Below are 20,562 nucleotides of genomic sequence, written 5' to 3' on the forward strand. Positions count from 1 at the left end.
TCGATGGTAGATAATCAGCCAGTCTTTATACTGCGACATTTAAAGGAAAATATGCATAGAATCCAGAATGAGTGAAAAATCTCACTCCCGTATGCAACAGTTCCTACTTGAATATATTCTTTTATTGTTTTCAATCTTCTCTTCCTCCCGCAACCCAGAGTCTTTTAGAGGTTTGATCTGCAACGAGATCCTCAGCTGTATCGGGTAGCTGGATGGTGGCAGTTGACCACCCAAAATCCACACAAAGGGCAAATCTAACCTAGCACCAAGATTCTGTAGATGCTGGAAATCTGGAATAGAAACAAAAAAAAATCAGAAGTTCTGATGAGAGTTCATTGACCTGAAACACTCTCCACAGTTGCTGCCTGATCCGCTGAGTATTTCCAAAAGTTTTTGTTTCTATTTCAATAGGAAACTCTACGATGTTGACTGAGTTCCAATAAAAGACTGAAAAGATGCTGCTCTCCAGCTTTGAAAAGGCTATTAAGAAGAGATATTGCAGATATTAAATGCCACATTCGGTTAATCTTGAAGCACTGCGACTTCAAGATATGTCAGGATGCCAAAAAAGGGGCAAAGGTTTAAGCTGGTGAAAGAAATATTTTGGACAAATGTCAAAGTGAACTTCCTCACACAAAGAATGCATAACACTCTTGACATGGAAATATTAAACTCATGCTGGATGATGTGAAGGAGAGATCATAGATCTTCTATTCTGCATGGATGAGAAGAGGGATTCTTCGGTGTTCCTCACTGACATCTACCGTGCAATTTCTCTCCCACTCCTTTCAACCTTTCTGATGTCCTACTGGTCCTCCATCTTTCATCCTGGTTTCTTATTCAAACAAGCAATCCTTGTAAGATAAGGTTCTGCCATGTTTTTTGCAGCCATGTTTTTTGCAGCAACGTCTTCTCAGAAGGACAGAATTGAAGCAGACAAGTGATCGAGTGAAAATTGTACCTGCCCAAAATGGAGCCATTTGGGAGTTTTCAGCAGATTTGCAGTTTATCTCCATCTTGAGGAGGCAAACATTTAGGCATAGGCCGAGGTTTTCCAGTCCTGCCCGCAGCAGGAATCACAGGTGGGATGGAAAACCTGACAGACCATCCAAAGATATGTTGACTTTGGGTGGGAATTTCCAGTCCCGCAGCAGGCAGGCCTGAAGAATCCTGGCCACAACCATACAATTGGTGGACCTGTGGGGTTCATAATCCTGGTCCTTCACCTGGCCAGCTACTGATCAACTATAAAAAGGAAAGACTTATATCTATAGAACCATAGAAATGTTATATACCACCTTTCCTGACTACCAAATGTCCCAAAGTACTTTACAACAGATGAAGTACTTTTGGAGTGTCGTTGCTGCTGTAATGTAGGAAAACAGCAGCTCCTCTGCACATAGCAAAATGAGTTGACCACCAAATCTGTTTTTGTGATGTTGATAGAAGGATAAGTATTGGCCAGGACATCAGGGATAACTCCCTTGCTCTACTTCAAAACAGTGCTTTGGGATCTTTTACATCCATTTGAGGGGGCAGTTGGGGCCTCAGTTTAATGTCTCGCCCAAAAGACAGCACTTCTAACAGTGCAGCACTCCCTCAGTACTGCACCAGAGTGTCACCCAGATTTTTGTGCTCAACTCTCTGTAGTAGGACATAAACCCACAACCTTTTAATTCAAAGTGCTACCAACTAACACAAAAGGGATTTCTACCATTGTTTCCAGGACTGTCAATGACCTCGTCTCCTCTGGAGCTCTTCCCTCCACAGCTTCCAATCTCATAGTCTCCCAACCTCGGATGGCCCCCTTCTACCTCCTACTCAAAATCCACAAACTGGATTGTCCCAGCAGACTGATCGTGTCAGCCTGTTCCTGCCCCACGGAACTAATTTCTTGCTATCTTGACTCCATTCTCTCTCCCCTTGTCCAGTCTCTTCCCACCTACATCCGCGATTCCTCTGACACCCTACATCATATCAACAATTTCCAGTTCCCTGGCCCCAATCGCCTCCTCTTCACCATGGACGTCCAATCCCTCTACACCTTCATCCGCCACCGGGATGGTCTGAGGGCTCTCTGCTTCTTCCTTGAACAGAGGCCCGAACAATCCCCATCCACTACTCTCCTCCGTCTGGCTGAACTTGTTCTCTCACTGAACAATTTCTCTTAAACTCGTCTCACTTCCTCCAAGTAAAAGGTGTGGCTATGGGTACCTGCATGGACCCCAGTTATGCCTGTCTCTTTATGAGTATGTGGAACATTCCTTGTTCCAGTTCTACTCAGGCCCCCTCCCACAACTCTTTCTCCGGTACATCGATGACTGCTTCGGTGCCACTTCCTCCAGTACATCGATGACTGCTTCGGTGCTGCTTTATGCTCTCGTCTGGACCTGGAAATATTTATTAATTTTGCTTCCAATTTCCCCCCCTCCATCATTTTCACATGGTTCATCACTGACACTTCGCTTCCTTGACCTCTTTGTCTCAATTTCTGGTGATAGACTGTCCACCAATATCCATTACAAGCCTACCGACTCCCACAGCTACCTCGGCTACAGCACCTCACACCCCTCTTCCTGTAAGGACTCCATCCCATTCACTCAGTTCCTTCACCTCCGTCACATCTGTTCTGATGATGCCACTTTCAAAAACAGTTCCTCTGACATGTCTTCCTTCTTCCTTAACTGAGGTTTTCCACCCACGGTGGTTGACAGGACCCTCAACCGTGTCTGGCCCATCTCCCATGCATCTGCCCTCACACCTTCCTCTCCCTCCCAGAACCATGATAGGGTCCCCCTTTTCCTCACTTATCACCCCACCAGCCTTCGCATTCAAAGGATCATTCTCCACCATTTCCGCCGACTCCAGCATGATGCCACCACCAAACACATCTTCCCTTCACCCTCCCGATGGCATTCCGCAGGGATTGTTCCCTCTGGAAAACCATGGTCCACTCCTCCATCACCCCCTACACTTCAACTCCCTCCCATGGCACCTCCCCATGCAACCGCAGAAGGTGCAACACCTGCCCCTTTACTTCCCCACCCCTCACCATCCAAGGGCCCAAACACTCCTTTCAAGTGAAGCAGCATTTCACTTGCACTTCCCTCAATTGAGTCTACTGCATTCGCTGCTCCCAATGTGGTTCCCTCTACATTGGAGAGACCAAATACAGACTGGGTGACCGCTTTGCAGAACACCTTTGGTCTGTCCGCAAGCATGACCCAGACCTCCCTGTCACTTGCCATTTCAACACTCCACCCTACTCTCATGCCCAAATGTCCATCCTTGGCCTGTTGCAATGTTCCAGTGAGGCTCAATGCAAACTGGAGGAACAGCACCTCATCTTCTGACTGGTCACTTTACAGCCTTCTGGATTTAATACTGAGTTCAACAACTTCAGATCATGAACTCTCTCCTCCATCCCCACCCCTTTTCCAATCACCCTTTTTCCAATAATCTATATTTTTTTATATATATATATTTTCTTTTCTTCTTATTTCCATTATTTTTAAATATATTTCCATCCATTGTTTTATCTCCACTTTTAAGCCTATTTTGATCGCTTTCCCCCACCCCACCCCCATTAGGGCTATCTGCCACTTGCTCGGCCTGCTTTCTACCCTTCATGTCATCATTAGCAAATTCCTCAGTTAATATCACCAACGTCAACACCCCTTTGTCCTTTTGTCTATGACATCTTTGGCAATCTCTTCTTTGCCTCCACCTATCACTGGCCCTCTATCCAGCTCCACCTGTCCCACCCCCCTCAACCAGCTTCTATTTCACCTCATTTCTATATTTCTTAGTTCTGTTGAAGAGTCATGCGGACTCGAAACGTTAACTGTATTCCCCTCCACAGATGCTGTCAGACCTGCTGAGTTTTCCAGCTATTTTTGTTTTAGTTTCAGATTTACAGCATCCGCAGTATTTTGCTTTTATATTGCTACCAACAACCTCATCCATGTCGGCATTGCATGTTAGCATTAGTTAGAAATGTAATTAGCCATGGAAAACAGACAAAAACTGGACCAAAATTTGCTCAATGGAATTGACAGAGCTTTTTTAATGCTGGAAGTCTGGTTGAGTAATTGTGACTACCTTGGTAAATGGATCTCCACCTAATGTTCCCTCTAAGCTGCATGGCTGCACAACCATGGAATGTACCATGCACTGTAATAAACAGACCATGCAAAGCCAAGATTCCCTCAAAGGTGTACACTTGCCAAGATTCCCTCAAAGGTGCACATGTACGTGTGGCCGTGCAGTAATCTTGTATGTACCATGCACAGTTACAAAACCCTGGCTGGCCTAGTCAATAAACGGCAGGAGTTGCCATGAGGCAGTAGACCTCACGGTTAATAATGTGAATCTATTAACTATAATCACAGAAAAGTTAAACCCCTGGTAGTATTGTTCCACTACTCTCTATTTCTGCATTCTAATATTTTACATGTTTTGTTAGATGTTCAACCATTTAAGCATGATAGCAAACTGTGGTGTCCAGAGGGTTGCAATCATGATAGCCAATAAAATTGACTCCCGGACTTATTTCATCATTCAGAGATCCATGTGGATGGCCATAGCACAGAACACCAGCAAGATAAAATGGTTGAAGTTGATGGCAATCTAGAAGTAACAATTAGATTGACTGCATGTAGAGATGCCTCAAATCCCAGTTACAATGGAGATAATTGGTTAATTCTTCTGTCAATCACACCTGGAGACAGCACTACTGTAAGTGACTGGGATTGATTAATGCACACAGTTTGTTTTGTGTAGCTATCACCCCATCACTGTGCTTTGCTGGGGAAATTACCCTGCTTTTATTGGGAGTAGTTGTTACAGTTTTGCCATGAATTTGGTTTGATGTTGCTCATGCAGTTTTAAATAGGCTCTGTTAATAGGCCTACCGACTCCCACAGCTACCTTGACTACAGCTCCTCCCACCCTGCTTCCTGTAAGGACTCCATCCCATTCTCTCAGTTCCTTCACCTCCGTCGCATCTGTTCCAATGATGCTACCTTCAAAAACAGTTCCTCTGACATGTCCTCCTTCTTCCTTAACCGAGGTTTTCCACCCACGGTCGTTGACAGGGCCCTCAACTGTATCCGGCCCATCTCCCGCGCATCCGCCCTCACGCCTTCTCCTCCCTCCCAGAAACATGATAGGGTGCCTTTTGTCCTCACTTATCACCCCACCAGCCTTCGCATTCAAAGGATCATCCTCCGCCATTTCCGCCAACTCCAGCATGATGCCACTACCAAACATATCTTCCCTTCACCCCCACTATCGGCATTCCGTAGGGATCATTCCCTCCGGGACACCCTGGTCCACTCCTCCATCACCCTCTACTCCCCAACCCCCACCTATGGCACCACCCCATGCCCACGCAAAAGATGTAACACCTGCCCCTTCACTTCCACTCTCCTCACCGTCCAAGGGCCCAAACACTCCTTTCAAGTGAAACAACATTTCACTTGCATTTCCCCCAACTTAGTCTACTGCATTCGTTGCTCCCAATGCGGTCTCCTCTACATTGGAGAGACCAAACGTAAACTGGGCGACTGCTTTGCAGAACACCTGCGGTCTGTCCGCAAGAATGACCCAAACCTCCCTGTCGCTTGTCATTTCAACACTCCACCCTGCTCTCTTGCCCACATGTCTGTCCTTGGCTTGCTGCATTGTTCCAGTGAAGCCCAACGCAAACTGGAGGAACAACACCTCATCTTTCATTTAGGCACTTTACAGCCTTCCGGACTGAATATTGAATTCAACAACTTTAGGTCTTGACCTTCCCCCTCCATCCCTACCCCCTTTCTGTTTCTTCCCCCTTCCTTTTGTTTTTTCCCAATAAATTGTATAGATTTTTCTTTTTCCCACCTATTTCCATTATTTTAATATATTTTTAAATCTTTTATGCTCCCCCCACCCCCACTAGAGCTATACCTTGAGTGCACTACCATCCATTCTTAATTAGCACATTCATTTAGATAATATCACCAACTTCGACACCTATGTGTTCTTTTGTTCTGCTGTCTGTGACATCTTTTGATGATCTGCTTCTATCACTGCTTTTCCCTACAACCACACCACCCCCCTCCACTTCTCTCCCCCCACCCAACCCCATCCCCCCACCACCTTAAACCAGCTTATATTTCACCCCTTCCTGGGATTCGCCTAGTTCTGTCGAAGGGTCATGAGGACTCGAAACGTCAACTCTTTTCTTCTCCGCCGATGCTGCCAGACCTGCTGAGTTTTTCCAGGTATTTCTGTTTTTGTTTTGGATTTCCAGCGTCCGCAGTTTTTTGTTTTTTGTTTTTATCTCTGTAAATAGGCTTTGTTTTCTGCTTATTGCAAATCCTGCTGTACATTCTGACCCATCTCCCAATCATTGGCTGAGAGAGCGGTGTCAATAGGCACTCTGGATTAAAATGATGATAGCTTGAAAATATTACTGATTGTCGGAGGTGGGAAACAGTAAAAGAGTCAGCCAGTTCCTCAGTTTTAAATCATAATAAAGATTAAGTTAAGATAAGAACGGTCCTACAATGGGTCTTGATTTCAAGGCTAGCGAGTAGAGGAAAGAAGCCCGTGTAAGACGCCATGTTATACCTCTGCTAACACAGGGAAATTCGACCTCTTGAGGTGCACCTGATGCCATTTTATTTACCTCGCAGTGCTGGCTGCAGAGGTAAGTGGAACTTCTCTCTAGGCTTAACCAGCGGTATTGTCAGGAAAAACAATAGTCATCTTTCTCTCCAGCCCATAAGCAGAACTGAAACCAGATGGTTCTGCCATCCACAATCATATTACACAGGCGATTAAGTCTTGCTTGCTGTGATTAAAATGAACACAATTAGCTGTCGTGATGTAGTCATCCCAATCAGGTTGCATTTATGTAAATGGCTTCACTCACTCGCCTCCTGAAAAGAAGCAGCACCTCGTTTGCTTGCTAATTTAGGAGGTCTTTCAACCCCTGTTGAGAATACATTGAAAAAATGATTCCCAGCATGATTCTGTTTTATTTCATTGCTCCATAAAGTGTCCAGAGACAAGGATCAGTCATAAAGTAATGGTGCAATTTCAGGGAAGCAGCCGGTGGGTTATAATGTCCAGATGAAAATGAATTGTATTTCACACATTCCATCAATGAACCGCCTTTGACAATCTTACTTCATTTGAACTTTGAAATATATATGGAATTACGGAATCTTATTTGGAAAATTGAAAGGAAGGCATCTGAAGAGAAGCCTTTACATCACCGGAGCACTGATTATTCCAGACCTAAGACATCCCATAAACCTTGACCTATAGCTGAGAGGGCTGTCCAACAAATTGTAAACTGTCTTAAGACCCTACAGAACAATTCTCCCTTCCATCTCCTCTTGCTTGACATGCTAAATCTGGATTGCATCAAGCTTTTCTGTAGAACTTCAATTAACAAGTCAATCCATAAGGGAAGGCTTATCTTGATATTGATGTTAATAAGTGTGAACAGATGAAATTGTAAAGAGGTTTAATTTTCCTTGGAGGTTTTACTGATCTAATCAGTTTAAGATGATGCCTGCATCCAGTCCCTGGGGGAATCCGAGCAACTGAGTCTCAACAATGCAACGCTATGCCGATGACATAATGGGGGATGGGTTAGGTAGGTCAGGTGTTTCACATGTGTCGGTGCAGACTCGATGGGCCGAATGGCCTCTTCTGCACTGTGATTCTGTGGGTGGTGGTTGGTCCTGGCAAGGCCAGCTTTAAATGCCCATTCTTGAAAAGGTGGTGGGTGGGCCACTTTCTTAAATACTTACTCTCCTGTGACTTATTATGTGACTTGAGATGGAAACCATGTCGATGTGGGCCTGCAGTCCCTTTTAGGCCACACTGGCTAAAGACAACAACTTATATATATATTGCACCTTTAATGTAATATGATGTCCCAAGACCCTTTACAGAAGCATTAGAAAAGAAAATATGCAACTGAGTCACATATTGAGTCAGATGACCAAAGGCTTGCTCAAAGAAGTAGGTTTTAGTGAGTGTCTTAAAGGAGGAAAGTGAGATAGAGAGGCAGAGAGGTGTAGGGAAGGAATTCCAGAGCTTGGGGCCTAAACAGGTGAAGCCACAGCCTCCAAAGATAGAGTGGTTTAAATCAGGGATACTCAAGAGGCCAGAATTAGAGGAGTGCAAATACCTCAGAGAGTTGTGGGATTGGAGGAATTAACAGAGATAGATAGGGAGGGGCGAAAGCATGGAGGAAAGCAAGAATGAGAGCTTTAAAATCAAGACGTTGCTTGATCAGGAGCAATGTAGCTTAGCAAGCACTGGGGAGATAGATGAACAGGAGTGGGTGTGAGTTAAGACATGGGCAGCAAAGTTTTGAAAGAAGGAAAGAAAGACTTGCATTTATATAGCATCATTCAGAAACTTAGGACATCACAAAGCTCTTCACAGCAAATGAAATGTTTTTGAAGTGTAGTCATGATTGTAATGTAGAAAAGGCAGCAGCCGATTTATATATCCAGCGCTCTACCAACTAGAATTCTCTACTGAGTGGAATTCTGGCTTCAGATCTGTTTTTTGATTGACACGTCAAACTCACTGGCAATAGTTATTGGTGGCATGCCCTCACTCTGGTCTCAGCCTCCCACTGCCCTGCAGCACCATCTCCCCTCAGCAGTGCTCACTTGATTCGGACTCTCCCGCGCCTTTAAGATCTCAACACCCACATGATCATCCTTGTGCTTTCTCATTGGAAGAAATCGCTAACTCACCATACACATCAGTTAACCAGCATATTTGATTAACCAGCAACTCCCATTCCCAGAGCATGCCGGACAACAGGGCATGTAGTCTGTAGTCTGTTTTTATGGTGTTGATTGAAAAATAAATATTGGACAGGACACAACCAGAGATAACTCCCCCGTTCTTCTTTTACATTTATCTAAGGTGGCTGACTGGCTTTGGTTTAAGACCTCATGCAAAGGATAGCACCTCTAACAGTGCAGTGCCAACCAAGAGTTTTGTGGAGCACGAATTGAACCCACAACACTGAGTCAGAGATAAGAGTACTACCAATTAAGCCGCAGATGAAGACATGGAATAGGCACCCGCAAAGGGGGATGAATACCATCTGTCATGGCAGAAATCCAGAGAGTCAGAGCAATGCTCTGTCACTTTGAGAAAAGAAGAAAGGCCCAGTAAAGGCCCAATGACCCAGTAAACAATGAAACAATTAAAGCGGTGGCCAAGGTAGTAGACACATCTAGAATCAATCGTCAGGATTTGGAGCTTTTCAAAGGACTCAGCAATCGCTTCAGCTGGCAAAAGTCTCACTGAGGCCTACCAAAGGACATACCATGCAGGATTCACAGTGTCGCTTGAAAACTTCCCAAATACATGCTCAGGACATGGGATGGGGTGGTGGGAGTGGTTAGGAATGGAACATCTACTGTACACTGTAGGAGGAGTTGACAAAATAGTGATTCTGCTCACGGTTTGTAGAACACTTGAATTCCCTGGAGCAGGAGCAGGTGAAGCATCAGGTAGGAGGTGGGAGTGGCAAATTGGGCAATTGAGGAGAAACATAGCATGATTTCCATTGGAAGGGGGTGACTTTCATTGGGCAGCACAAATTCGCAGTAAAATTTGCCACAGGGATTTTTCAGCAGCCTTGCTCGATCATCGCACTGTCTCTAATGCATCCTTTTCCAGAACTGCAAACTATGAAACTCTTTGCTTTCCAAGTTTTTCCTCTCTCTATCCAGCCACATGCATTTGAACCCAAGCCCAATTCCTCATAAATTATTTTCTTTTCCCTTCTCCCGTCTTACACAGGAACAGGACTAGACAATTCAACTTGTTTCAACGTTCTATTAGATCTTGGAAGATCAGTGCCCCATTTTCCCACCTTTGGTCCAGATCGTTTACTCAACAAAAATCTCACTCCTGAAAGTAACAGTTGACCAAGCACCCAGGCCTTTTGGAGGAGAATGTGCCAGGCTTCCACTGCTCTTAGTAGATTTCACTCGATCTTCAATAGACTAATGCTAATTTTAAGGTTTTGCCACTTTGTTTTGAATCTCCCAAACAAAGCAGTTATTCTGTTCCCAAACAATCGAATACCTTTCTCACTTTATCACTTCAGCCTTCTAAACTGAAGGGAGTTGAAACCATGGGTGGAATTTTCCGTGCTCTTTGGCATCAGGCATCATGACGGGCATGAGCGACAATATGCCCGGAAGCCCAGAAATCTGTTCCACGGCGTTGTGAAACCTGTTTGCAATCGTCTGCTCCACCTGTCAATGGTGGGCCGCGTTTCCTGCCGCTAGATGTCGGGAACTTCATTTTCATACATCTGCATATCACTATAAGCCAACACTGGATCAGCCGGGCACGTTAGCGTGATTGCACGCTGATGTGTTTCACAACAGCATTTTTAAGGTGTGCACCTGCTGAGCTGCACTTTGAGGGGAACTCGGGGGTGAATGCACAGTAATGTTCTGCAGCACTTAGCCATCATAAAAATTGCAATCAAATTCAACTTTTCCACATGGATCAAGAGGTGCTTCAATGCAATCAATGAACATTACAGATATTTCAACATGGTCATTACAGTCAGACAGTGCACTGGTATTCACTTTATCTACATAGATCATGTTGCACTTTGAGGTGCTTCAAAACAACTTTGATACATGTAGTATTCACTGCATACACTCAGTGTGAGTCATACAGTCGGGGTGGGGGGTGGGGGGGGGTGCGGTGTGGTGGGGGTGCAGGGGGGGGGCAGTGTGGTCTATACAATTCCCAGCCCCTTGGTGCACTATTGCCTGTTGGACGTCAAGTTTGAGGCACCGCACATTAAGGCGAGGGCAGAGGCAAGTCATCTTTTCCTGGAAACACGATGTACAAGCCTCTAGATAAAAGGGGAAAAAACACTCCAAAAATCGCCCTCATTCAGATGGCCACCTTTATGTGTGGCTGCATCAAGCTGTGCTTAGACCCTCAGCACGCGAACACCAAGTGTCACTACACTCTGAGGTTCTACCTGCCCCCGGTGTCGAGAAGCATGGGTCTGGCCACACTACCGCGGAATGCTCCAAGTAGTTGGGCCGTGCCATACCACCTGTCCCTCGTGGAAAAATTTATGAAGAGAAACACTTTTGACCATAAGTCCATCAGGCAGTGGTCAGCATGTAACGTCCTAGAGACCCTGTAGGAATAGGAGATGGTGGTTTCCTGAGTAGACTATTAAAGTCATTTGGCAGAATGCCTCACCACCAGAACTTTCCAACAAGCACCAAGATGTAGCTTGGCTGATGGTGAGAAAGGACCTCCCTGTCAGATCCGTCCTACACTCCAGGAGTCTCATCACCTCCGCATGCTGTCCTCGAGGTGGCTCTGGTGGGGACGAAACCGTTGTTCACCTCCTTGTGGAATGTGCCTTTGCAAAGAAGGTCTGGAGAGAGAGATGCAGTGATTTTTATCAAGGTTCATCCCGAGCAGTGCTGGGACACAGGACTCTGTGTCCTACGGACTGTTATCAAGGACACACACCGAGACAAACAACAGCTGCAGCTGGAGAATCATCAACTCGGTAAAAGGCGTTCTTTGGCCTGCACAAAACCTGTTGGTCTTCCAGTGCAAAGAGTGGTCCATGACCAAGTGTTGCAGATTGACACATTCCAAGGTTCAGGACTACATGCTCAGGGTTGCACTAAAGCATGGGGCAGCCACTGTAAAGGCACAATGGTGAAAGGTCACTGTCTAAGGCCTATCAGCCATAGTGCACCGAGGGACTGGGAATTGCATCGACCACCCCGGGCTATATGACTCACACTGAGTGTATGCAGTGAATACTACATGTATCACAATTGTTTTGAAGCACCTCAAAGTGCAACATGATCTATGTAGATAAAGTGAATACCAGTGCACTGTCGGACTGTAATGACCATGTTGAAATATCTGTAATGTTCATTGATTGCATTGAAGCACCTCGTGGCCATTTTGAAATGTTTTGTAATGTTCTTTCAGATATTTTATGAATAAAGCATATTATTCCAGAAAATAAGTTTTCTCATGGCTGGCTGACAGTGCGGTGCTGGGGCAAGAGCTGCACTGCAGTTGGGGTGAGTGGGGGGGGTCAAGGTCTGCACCGCGGGTGGGGTAAGTGGGGGGGGGTCAAGGTCTGCACTGCGGGTGGGGTAAGTGGGGGGGGTCAAGGTCTGCACCGCGGGTGGGGTAAGTGGGGGGGGGGGGGGTCAAGGTCTGCACTGCAGGTGGGGTGAGTTGTGGGGGGCAAGGTCTGCACTGCGGGTGGGGTGAGTTGTGGGGGGCAAGGTCTGCACTGCGGGTGGGGTGAGTTGAGGTGGAGCAAGGTCTGCACTGCGGGTAGGGTGAGTTGTCGGGGGCAAGGGCTGCACTGCGGGTGGGGTGAGTTGTGGGGGTCAAGGTCTGCACTGCGGGTGGGGTGAGTTGTGGGGGTCAAGGTCTGCACTGCGGGTGGGGTGAGTTGTGGGGGTCAAGGTCTGCACTGCGGGTGGGGTGAGTTGTGGGGGTCAAGGTCTGCACTGCGGGTGGGGTGAGTTGAGGTGGGGCAAGGTCTGCACTGCGGGTGGGGTGAGTTGTGGGGGTCAAGGGCTGCACTGCGGGTGGGGTGAGTTGTGGGGGTCAAGGTCTGCACTGCGGGTGGGGTGAGTTGGCAGGGGGCAAGGTCTGCACTGCAGGTAGGGTGAGTTGGCAGGGGGCAAGGTCTATTCTTCGGTTGATGGTTGTAGACAAGCACATGCTGGGCAGGGAGAAGGGAAGCAGCCACACATGAGGGAAACCTTGTATAAAGTGACCATTCCTCTGTAGCTGAGACAGTTCAGGTGCAGCCACATTGACATGCTTGGAGTTGAGCCTCTAGTGTATCAAGCAACATAGAGGCATGGCAGTCCTGCCAGGTGCTCCAGAGCTTTTCATCCCTCGAGCACAGACTGCAAACTGATGAACGTTTTAGTGGATTGCAGAACAATTGGACAACTGGGCACGTTGTATAGTCTCCTTGCTAAAGCTGGCCATGGAGCAGTCACTGGTGGAGCGCTCACAGCCCCTTGCAATCTCATCATTCAGGTTGGACCAGTCTCCCCCATGGTTCAAGCTAACAGTGCAGCCTTGCAGTGTGGGTTAGGCGGATGCCTGTGCCTGAGCTGAGAGCACAGCATGCAGTCCAATGGGCAAAGCTGCCACCAATCGGTCAGGCAGAGTGGAGCGGAGGTGGGCGGAGTTTTGGGCAGCCATGCAGCGCACTAAACTCTGGCCATCCAAGTGATGTCCAGCACTCTCCGGGATGTGCTAAGGGGCCTTTAGACTTAACCAAGAGAGGTTCTTAGTACACCCAAGCTAACCCATGCATCTCTCTTTTTATTCCTGCAGGAGGAGTACATCAGGATCATGGAGCCTGGTGAGCTAGCTGTATGCCTCATGGTTTACAGAGCGCAGAGACGAAGGAGAAGAGAGCAATGGAGGCATCTGACTGGACAGAGGAAGGGGCAGCACACTCAGCAAAAAGGCTGGGGCTCCCACACGTGCCACTGAAGAGCCACAGTGAGCCATCGTTAGTTGGCACCTAGCTAGATCCAGATGGCGCTTGTCATTCATGCGGATAACCAAGAGCCAGTGTTGCCAAAGACAGCGCATGACCAGGGAACTGGTTGGTCATAACTGCCACCAGTTGCAGGATTTGGCGCCATGGGGACATGGAGGTCATCCACTGACAGTGGCCATGAAAGTGACCGCGGTGCTCAATTTTTATGCCAGTGGCTCCTTTCAGGGCTCCACAGGTGACCTCTGTGGGATATTGCAAGTCTCCACCCACAAATGCGTCCATAAGTTGACGAACGCCATCTTTGCAAAGTCACACAACTTTGTACATTTCGCCTTGGACCAGGAGAGCCAGAATGCAAGAGCACTAGGATTTGCCCAGATCTGGGGCTTCCAACAGGTGCAGGGTGCCATTGACTGCACTCACGTGGTGCTCAGATCTCCATCACAACAAGCGGTCAACTACATCAATTGCAAGGGCTTCCACTTGCTGAATGTTCAACTGGAGTGTGACCACCACAAACACATCCTACAGGCATGCACAAAATTCCCAGGGAGTGTCCACAACTCATACATTCTCAGTAGGTCTCAGATCCCTGATGTCTTCTAGGATCCAGAGAGGCTGCAGGGATGGCACTTTGGGGACAAGAACTACCCGCAGACAGTATGGCTGAAGATACCTGTGCAGTGGCCTCAGACTGCAGCAGAGCGCAGGTATAATAAGGCTCATGCTGCAACTCGCACCTTGGTGGAGCAAACCATCGGGATGCTGAAAATGAGGTTCCAGTGCCTGGACCAGATGATGACTCCATCCCACTGGCCAGATGAAGCAGGCACGCTCTGGAGGCCCTCATAGCTGCTAGGTTCATGGAGGATGATGACCACATGCAGTGAGGAGACACCATAGATCCTCACATTTCACCTGTGAACATTTGATTCCTGTCTGGCTGATGGCAACGCACTAACCATCTGTGATAAGGCTCCTGCGATGGTGATGCAGTGGATGCCCATAGTCCCTACATTCCAGGAAGATGATGATGACAGGCAGTGGGGACACTCCATGAATCCTCACATAGCTTCTGTGAATGTCTGACTCCTGTCTGGCTGATAGCGCCTCGTTTGTGCTCTGTGAACAGGGTCATATCATGGAGATGCACCTGAGAAACTTTAACTTCTCCTGATCCTATGGCAGAATCCTTCAGGACCACGTTGTCACCGGTCACAGATGCTGATGAGATGGGGGTCCAGCTGCACCTCAAAGGTGCTGGGAACACACAGAGAGAATGGCAGAAACCTGTGCTACCAGCCCAGGACATTCTGGCAGCAATGGTAACCTCCATCAAGATGCAGGCATGACTGATGTGACCAGTGACAGTGAAGACACACTCTCAGTGTGCTGGGAAAGTTGCATAAAGCACAGGGAAGAGGCCCTGGACTGCGACATCTGCCTTATTCTTGTGCAGGGACCAAGGTTCCACAACTGAGTGACACGAAAACTGCTCATCAGAACAAGGAGCCATAGGTAGGGAGACATCCTTGGGAGTTTATTTACAAAAGTAAACATTATGTACAAATGATTATCACCCCCACCCAGGCTGTGCAATTGATTTAATGTTGGTAAGTTTCCTTTAAACTTTGTCTTTGTTTTTGCAGTTTTCCTTTAAGGGGCTGCTTTTACTTTATCCCTGATTTTGTTAAATTAGTTTAATTGGTTTGAATCAAAAGAGTCACATCTTCTTAACCTTCCTAACCCTGACGCTACGTCTTTCTGCTCCCCCAACATCCACTGTGGAGGTGGAGTCAGCCTGCTATGCCCTTTCTGTGATGACCTTGGCAGGTGTCCTCTGGAGGGCCAGGAACTGAAGGGTCCCAGCCTGCTTTTGGGGTCCTTCTCTGTGGCACTGACACCCTCCTCAGCATGTGAAGCTGGATTTGCCAGGACCACAGGAAGAGGGGATTCAAATGGGCCGGACACTCCCGGAATCACCTGGGTGGATGGCCCCGGGATGTGTACCTGCTGACCCTGCTCCCTTTGGATTTCTGGGGGCCCCTGGCTGACTCCTTGAAGAGAAGGGGGAGCTGGAGTGAGATTGAACTGCCCTGCACCCCTCTCGCGTTGACACTAATGGAGACCAGCAATGGAGTTCAGCCTGCGCAGCAGTGCGGGACCAACTTCCCGGACCAAGGTCTCCATTGTGGCTGCCATCCTACCAGTGTTAACCTTGGTGTGTAGACATGCCAGCGCCGTCAACTCAGACTGAAGGCGGACGGGCTCCTCCATCATGTCTTGCAATCTGAGGGGTGCAGCAGACATCCCTTCCTGATGTCCCCAAGCTCGACTTTGCAGCTGCAGAAACTAAGGCGTGAACGAGTCCAGAGGCTCGTCATATGACTCAGACTCAGCAGCTTTCTGGTCTCTAGCAGGTAGCCGAGTGCCAGACACCTGGCAAGTCCCTGCTGCTGCCTGCTGTGGATCAGACAGTGCGATACACTCACCAGATTGTAACCTTGAGGCTACCGTAGAGCTTGGTCCCACCGAGGTGTCTGTCTCTGCACCGGTGAATGGCACAGGTTAGCGCTGTGATGGGTCTTCAATGAGGGTTTCAGCAGATTCTTCTTCTGAGGTGTCTTTGGGGCTTGAGTCGAGGACCTGGGACGTGACCAGCTTGGCTATTCCTCAGATGTTCCTGCGAAAGCAAGGAGTGATCTTGCTGGCCAGCTGGGTGACTCTATTTTCAAGTCCGTGGAGACCTTGATTTCAGGCATTCCTCCACCAATCTGTGGGCTCTCCCTTTTGTTTTGTGCCAGCTTATCCTGCGTGAATAGATGGAGAGAGTGTAAGCAGGACGCCTGCCAAGCCAGATGCTAAGTATGTCTGGCATGTGTGGGTGGTGAGCGACGCTATGGATGGGATGAGGACAATAAAGTTGTATGTGAGAGAGTGAATGGTGGTGTCTCATGAACTGGCAGTGAGTGTGGGCCCTGTGCATATGTGATGTGTTTGTGAGTCTGTGAGTTGAGATTGACGAGAAGAGTGACTTACCCTAATGGAACGGAGGAGATCATTTATCCTCTTTCGGCATTGGGTGGCTGTCCTCTTTTGTAGGATGTTGGTGCTGACCACCGCCTCCCATGCTGGATTGGTGACCTTGTTTGCTGGCCTTTGCTCAGATCTGGGGTAGAGGACATCATGGCAGGCCTCCACTGTGTCCAGCAGGCGCTCAAGGGAGGCGTCTCTAAATTTGGGGGCAGCATGTTTCCTCCCTTTGGCAAACATCAGTTTGGCGCAGCTTCCAATCCCTTGAAGAGTGATAGATCTGTGCAGGGCGGCTTTAAATATAACGCCTGGTTTACTGAAGGCCTGAGGTACCAGCGGGACGGGTGCATGAGAGAAAGCCCCACCAGCGACCCGACGTGTTTCCCGGGAATGGATGATTAATGAGGCAGGATTGGGGCGATGCGTTTTGAAAAGCCGCCATTGCACCCTACGGATAAAATGTCCTTTTTCCCGCCCACTACTGTACTTAATGCAAATCTGGGATGATTCTGTCCATGTTTCTTCAATCTATCTTAACGATATGCTGCACTATGGACCTTAATCTATCACAATCACAGCTAAGGAAGACTATGAGACACTGCTGTACAGTTGCTGTTAATAAATTTTTTGTTCCTTCTGAAACGTTGTTTTGCTTTGCTCCTGTATATTCCAACTGAATTCAGAAAAGAATGACAATTTCTGAGTGAGCTGTTTAACTGAACCCTTGTTGAGCTCAGAAATAGGCTGGGTCACCTTCGTTCCTTGAAGCTTAAGCACGATCAACTACCCTGATCATTAATGAGACTAATAAAGTAGAAATCAGTGTCCGTTGAAATGAAGCACAGTTTTCTTTCAAATCATAAATTGAATCATATATTAAGACATTCACCATTATTCCCACCTCCACTATTGTAATAACTCTATAATTATATTCATTAACTGGAGGTGTTGCTTTATGATGCGTATTTGCAAGAAACTAAAGTCAAACAAGTTTATCGTGAGTACTTTGTCACCTTTTAGTGCTGATTATAAGCTTTCCTATAAGGAAACCAATCTTTGTTGCCTCCTTAATGACCAGTGAACAACCCTGAGCTGCCGTTACATTGGGAGACTAAATAGGTAACAAAAGCATTTCTGCTCAATCCCACTTTCTCCATCCAAAGACTCTGCACTTCTATTGCAGTTGTTGCGAATATCTAGCTCATAATTCATATATTTTAGAATATAACTTATAGTTTTAGGAATTAAAATATTAATTGTAAGATAAATGGAAATACCTGATTGAGAAACTGATTCACAACCTCTGAACAAATGCTAATCAAACGTGCTGGGTTAATTACAGTTAAAACTAACCTGTGTTTAACTCACAAGGTACATGAGGTAGAGCTGTAGAACTTAAACAGTGGATGACACAATGGATGATCCATCTTTGAGATTTTTAATGGAGCCAGGAGGTCTACCCTTACATCAATGAAAGATATAAGTTATTTATGTAGTTCCCAAATGAAAGAAGCGAAAAGCTAGCAATTCTGGGAAAGAGGGTTGTTAAACTCCATTGGCGATATAAGCCATTCATCTGAGTCATAGAATCAAAGAGCTGTGTTGAAGGTAAAAATAATGGGCAGGATTTTTCGCTTAGTGGGAGGGTATGCGCCTGACCCGCTCAAGTATAAAATGACGCATGATGAGGTCAGGCAAGTGTCCCAACATCATCATGCAGTCATGCGATATTTCGGTCAGCGGGCGCACACGGGAATTGACATCACACCCGCCAACAGTTAAAAGGCATATTAAGGCCATTAACAATGTAATTGATTTAAATTTTTCACTGCTTGTCTAATCTTGTGGTTGGCGGTCAGGCGAAAAGGCCAAGCAGTCTTTTCATTTTTTTCGAAAACTCATCCACAGGCGGGATGAGGTTCCAATCGGTCATTAAAATTTTTTTTAAATTTCACCCTAATTTCTAACACGTTCCTGCTCATGTGGCAGAGTCACATGAGGGGACATTTTTTTAACATTTCAAAAATCTTTATTTTTAATTGCCAAAACTCTTCATCTCCCTAAGGTAGCTCCTTAATCGACTCACCAGCACAAAATCACAGTCTGGTCCCAATTGCCAGCGGCAGTCAGCTTCCTGACCCCTCCCACATGCCCCCGCTGAGCCCACCTGACTTTGCTGGTTGTAAAATCCCAAGTGTGTCACAATTTCACGGAGATTGGCCTGGGGTTTAGAAGGTTCTTTTGTTTAATTTATCTGGGTGCTTTTCTCATAGAAGTTGCAGTTTTGGTCTTATTTAGGCTGCAGCTCAGGGGAGCAAAAGGAGATAATTGTTGTTAATCAGGACTGCACCTTAAGCAGAGAAAAGGCTAACTTTAATGTTCATTGCATGAAACATGGGTGAGGCCTCGAGCTCAGTTTGGAATTTGTGAGGGGGAAAGAACCTGGAATATTTGCCTTAATTGAAGCTAAAGGAAAACAGTAACCTTCATACTGAAAACCAGCAATTAGCTTGGAGAATGCAGTGAAGCCTAAGTTGAACTGAAAAGCTCGCAATCTTGAGAGAATTTGGACAATCACTTAGCCAAAAGCTACTGCAATGATCTTCATGAAATGTCACACTCAGAGAATAGCTGGAACACTGGGGAGAAATTGAAGTGAATTCCAGAGGGCTGTGTCATACCTTTGAGTTGGCCCCGGAAAAAGCGAATGAACCTTCAAGATTTTTGTAACACATGAGGAAAACCTTGGGGAAAGTAAAAAGTAGAATTATGTTTATAGCATAAGTCTTTATAAGTTACAGTGTTAAGTTAGTGGTGCTTGCTTTGTTTAATTTCTCTTTATGTACAGTAAAGTTTGCTTTTGTTTAAAAATGTAAAATCTTGTGGCATAGTTCTTTCAGTTAATCGCTCCTAGGGGTTCAGATTTCTCCTTAGACATTAACAGCATCCACCAGGATTGTAACGCAGCACAGAATTGGATTTTAAATGATACCAGGGGCAGAATTTTACATCCCACGGGTGGGTGCACGCCCGACCCAATCGGGTGTAAAATCGCGCAAGATGGCATCGGGCGAGAGTCCTGACGTCATCGCATACTCGCACGATATTTCACTCAGCGGGCGCGTGCAAAAGTCGGAAGCGTGCCTGCTGACAATTAAGGCGGCAATTAAGCCCATTAACGGAGCAATTGTCTTCAATTTTTCATGTCCCGTCCAACCTTATGGTTGGCAGATGGGCGAATCAGCCAGGCGGACTTTACATTGTTCATCAAACCTCATCCAACGGCGGGATGAAATCTCTGTTATGAAATAAAATAAAAATATCTGCGGACAGCATTTTTATGACGTATATTTTTAGGTGCTAGATTATGATGCATGGAAATTTTTTGGCAGCTTTTTAAACCTTTATTTAATTATTCGAAGGTCTGCAGCTCCTTGAGGCAGCTGTCTGCCTTCAGGGAGCCCTCTCGCAGCGCCCAACCGTGCCATGGTGACTTCCTCTTCTGGCCTCTTCCCGCTCCTACCCTGGCAGCACTGAATTTTTCAGCACGTGTTTCACACTGCACTGGTTGGCCGTTAATTGGCCAGCCAGTGTGAAATCACGGTCAGGGGCCGATCGCGGTCAACAGTCCATTTCTCGACCAGTCCCGGGCCCACCCGATTGCGCACACCCACCAAGGGTAAAATTCAGGCTCAGGATTTTCACTTCCACTGCTCTGCCTGGGAGTCCATCCTCCTCTGCATGAAGACAAACTTCCTGATGTCAGTCCTCAAGTCAACACTGATGGGTTTCGTGTTCATGGGAGGCTGGGGGGTTAATTTATGTCTTGCTACCATCCTGATCCTGCCAAAAAATAGGCTGATAGCAAGACAGAAAAACCTCTCTGTTGGCCTCACTGGCTGCTGTAATGTTGGAGGGGAACTTGAAATCGGAAAAAGCCGAGG

The sequence above is a fragment of the Carcharodon carcharias genome, chromosome 14 (genome assembly GCF_017639515.1).
Source record: "Carcharodon carcharias isolate sCarCar2 chromosome 14, sCarCar2.pri, whole genome shotgun sequence".
NCBI lineage: Eukaryota > Metazoa > Chordata > Chondrichthyes > Lamniformes > Lamnidae > Carcharodon > Carcharodon carcharias.